General features: G+C 35.2%; 1 long non-coding RNA gene across 1 annotated transcript; it reads right to left on the bottom strand.

The window, feature by feature from the left end:
- Window positions 1–1,687: 1,687 nt before the first annotated feature.
- Window positions 1,688–4,097, bottom strand: LOC117120851. Its single transcript, XR_004447437.1, has 2 exons — window positions 3,845–4,097; window positions 1,688–3,166 (listed from the first exon to the last, which is right to left on the bottom strand). It is a non-coding gene; the product is annotated as an uncharacterized LOC117120851 (long non-coding RNA).
- Window positions 4,098–4,455: the final 358 nt, after the last annotated feature.

The following is a 4,455-nucleotide window of genomic DNA, read 5'->3' on the forward strand; positions in this document are numbered from 1 at the left end:
ATTAGGCCTATATCTTTAAAATATATGTTTATCTTTAAAATCTTTAGTTGCACAATGAATTGATTTGTAAAGCACAATTGGGCATGTTTGCATAGCTCAGGACTCCTTGGACAAGTTTTCGCTTTTATTGGAGGATTCAATTTTAATTTTTTATTATAATAATTTAAGCTTTGACTGATACTTCATGTAGCTTTCTGGAAATTTAGTTATATAATTTAATAGCAAAGTGCAACAACGCATCTTTTTATAAATCATTGCTGCTTGAAAATTCTTCTTTTTTTCTTATTATCATCGTAATTAAGCTGATTTAAGTACTACCTTAAGATGTTCGGCCGAAGAAGTACCGAAATTTAGGCCTGTCTGGGCCTAGTAGTAGTAGGTGGATATATTATTACCGCGAAGTGGTACATGCCTTGTAATTTAGTAATAGTACTACGTGGATAGCGAAATTTTTTTCGATCGCCATGCGAAGTTAAAATAAAATCCCAAATCCTCCTCCTTTTTGGAATTTAAGGAAATTAATACATTTTTGTTTCTTTGTTGGATCGATTGCAGCAACCCAAACCCAACATAACGGTATTTCACATTATATAGCATTAATCATCTATAATAACTGCTAACTTCCTACCCTATCGCGTTGTTTTGTTTTGGTGACAACATGGCCGGTGTAAGTCACGTGATTGAAACCGAGTTGGCCAAACTCTCTCTATCTACGGCTCTGATTGGTACAGTACTATGATTTGTTTATTGTGCTATATGATTGGTATTGAATTCAATTTTCATAATTTCATTCTATAATAATTTCTTTTATTTTTCACATTTGTATTAGAAATTGCAATTATTGATATTATCATCAACATCATCATCATTATCATCACCACCATGACATCATCATTATAAACATTATTATTATTGTTGTTCATATTTGAACTACGATATATTAATTTATAAACCCTTATTTTATTTCAGAAAATTGCAAATCACCTCGGGTTATTACCCTATTTAAAAAAAAAACATATTTTGATGTTGCTTTATCATAGTTTTGGCATGTTACGAGAAAGCAACGATTAAAATCGTAATTTGATATTTTATTAATATTGCAGATTACGGACCCTTAAAATAGTCACGTAACAAAATGAAACAGAACACCTCGAGTTAACATCACATCTTAATATGAGTGACATGGTTAGTGATGATTCCTCGTGTCGACGTAATCAGCTTAGCTTTGGTATATACTGTAAAGGTAATGATGTTTAGGACAATGATGATGATGATGACAATGATGATGGTGATGATAATGACGATGATGTTGATGATGATGGTGACGTTAGTTTAGTATGCAGCAATGCAGTAGAATAGGTCAACGCATCAGTCTAATCCATGCCGTAACTTGATACTGTATGGCTAGAGATGGCAATGATAATTATACTAAGAATGATTTATTTTATTCAATTATTCGTTATAGTCGCCATTTATTTAACCTAACATTGGTCAGAGCTCCCTCTCTTTGACGTAACCAACGGGGTCTTGTTTAGGCTTATCTCCTCATCCTTACTGTGTTGTGCTTCAAATTCGGACAGAGCTTCTACTGTCTGTCCGTATTGTACTCATCAAATGTGACCCACCATACTTGATTCTGAAGCCCACAAAAGTACACAACAATTAACAAATACGATTGATACATTTATAGATTATCTTCACACTTTTTATTAATTTTAAAATGTTTTATCTCCCTTTCCTTCGGGTATTTTTGTAGACCTATCGAATTAAAATGTATTTTCGAAAACAATAAATTGTCTTGTCCTGGATAATTAGAATAGGCCTATGTATATTGTAGCTACTAAAAACTATATATAATGAAATACCGATAGGGGTAAGCGTGTATGATACAGCAATAGGTATTTAGCGCTAAAATCCGAATGGGATGCTATCATGTGAATTTTTATATATACATCGATAAAATACTACATTTATTTATTATAATTATTCTCATGAGCGGATCCAGAGAGGGGAAACGGCTACAAGGTTCCCCTGCTTTACCACTACCGGTTATGTTATTTCAATGCCATAAATTCAAAATAAAATAAAATAAAAACGTTTACATGTAGACGTACATGACTGAAATATTAGGCTTAATTATTCACAAATATGTTTAATTAGCCACTTATATAGGCCTAACCTCTTTCTAATATACATTTTAAACACCCTTGAGCAGTAAAGTAATGATATAAGAGAGGATACACTCTTTCGTCGGTTAAAAACGGCAGGAAGTACCTTGTAGCGCCAGTCTACTATGGATTAGCAAAATAGAGATTGCAAATTTGCACGATTCTACCTAGGCTAGGCCTACTATCACACGGAAAAATTAAAGAAATTTGTAGAAAGTTTAGCCGTTAGCCAACCTCTCAGAATGCGGAAGAGTGGATCGATAATGACAAGTCGGGAGTGCCTCGGAACTTCCTTCTTATCAACTTATGCCCCAGTTAGCACCTCTCACTCTCTGTGCTTTATTCTAAGAAATCCTGTTCAAAACGATCTCTCAGAAAAATCGTATTCTTGGGACTGCCACTAAAGTTATTCCTAATAACATATACTGAAATAACAATGAATTTGAAATTACATTAAATATTCATTGAAATAGTAAATTGTTGGAGTATAAATATGTCAGAAATTATCGACAACTCGGGAGAACCAAATTTATTTAAATATTCATCATCATTTTTTTCTTTCGTACATGACAACGTGAAGTATTATAGGATGCGTGTTTCTCTCAATGATACATAATCGATAAACGATAAAACAACTTAGTGTTTATAACGCGTCGTCAACCAGTGATCAAGGTGCAATTTGAATTAGCAAATGTGATGATCAAAGGAATACAATGTGTGATCAAAGATTATTCATGACGAGTTATCACCAAGTAATCTCATTTGATGACGCTTTATCGACAAGCAAAATTTCATTTGATGGCCGACAAATAATTATGTTAATAGTCGTAAAGATATTCACAAAATTATCCCAAAAGTGAAGAATATACTAGAAAATTATTTCTCCACTAATGTATATTCAAAAAGGTAAAAACGGAGAAGTGGTAACGGTTGTGTCCTCAGAATACATTGATCGTTTGTCACTATCTGTAGTCTTGTTGTAGAAGAGCCAGAAAAGCCTAAAAATAATAAATAAAAACAAAATAAAATAATTTGAGTTAAATTATCAATATTCTGTTTCATTTAAAACCAAAATATACCTGTTACTAAAATTCAAATGATGCGCTTTGGATGCTTTAATAAAATGTCGTTAATAGGAGTGTTTTTGTCCTGGTGTAAAATTGAAACTCTCGTCAGGGGTGGCGCCAGCGTGGGGGGGGGAGATCCCCTACCCCGTCGGGGATTAAAAAAAACACAATTCGTCGGGAAGAAACATATTAGTAAACTCGAAAGTCGATTAAATAAGCATTTTAAACCCCTAAATTGTCAGGATTTTCGGGGGCTTCGCCCACTGGACCGCTTTCGAGGCGTTTTGAGCTGTCTCTTATACACATCTAGATGTGTATAAGAGACAGCCCCACCCCACCCGATCAGGAGAATCGCCCCGAAAGTGAGAGAGACGAGAGACATCAAATGCAGAGATTGAAATGGGCAAGTGGTCGCTGAGAGATAGCATTATGTTAAAACAAAAAATGCGGACGACTATGGTCATTCCAGCGTTGTAGACTGTCTTTCACACTAAATTCATTCCATATAGTCAATTATGGTTTTTAAGACTCACAGATCGCCATGCTTTAGAAAAGAATGCCTAATCGAAAGCTGCTCTCTATTTCTACGTATCCGCATACCCGACTCACCTTTTTCATAGCATCTCCCTCTCGGTCAAAATAACGATTCGTATACATATGCTGTTGCCAGTTTTGTCCAATCGGACGTTCGTCAATCGGATATACAAATTCATCGGGATTTGCATATTGGTTTTGTGGATTTTCTACTTGCGGATTTTTTTTGGTCCAGCTGGCTTCATTACGCCAACCTGGTAACAGTCGACTGCTGTCCTATTAAGAAAGATCACAAATAAATTAAAGAAAGGCCTACATACATCCGCTAATACTCCAAGTAGGGGGGGCCTATTTGAAATTTGAAATTTCCGGACATTATTTAAGGTGTTATATCTTTAAAATTTACCCTAGCCATGGTGGGGCTGAGGTGGGTAAGAACTTAAAGTGCCCTTTTGTGAAAAATTGGAACCCCCATTAAAAAATCCTGCCTACGGGCTTGCATGTGCACATAATAACGATCATAATCATATTTTTTATAATGTATCGTCGGCGAGCTACCGTACTGCAATGGTGAGAAGTTGGACTATAAATAGTGTTTGGGGTGGGACACTTTGCTTTAATACGTTGTCTTTCGGATGAGGTAGGCCTATAGCTCATGCGCACGGATTGTCTCCTGACCATTGTAG

This window comes from Anneissia japonica, unplaced genomic scaffold, assembly GCF_011630105.1.
Source record: "Anneissia japonica isolate Jap-2015-1 unplaced genomic scaffold, ASM1163010v1 scaffold287965_len1858130_cov191, whole genome shotgun sequence".
Classification (NCBI taxonomy): domain Eukaryota; kingdom Metazoa; phylum Echinodermata; class Crinoidea; order Comatulida; family Comatulidae; genus Anneissia; species Anneissia japonica.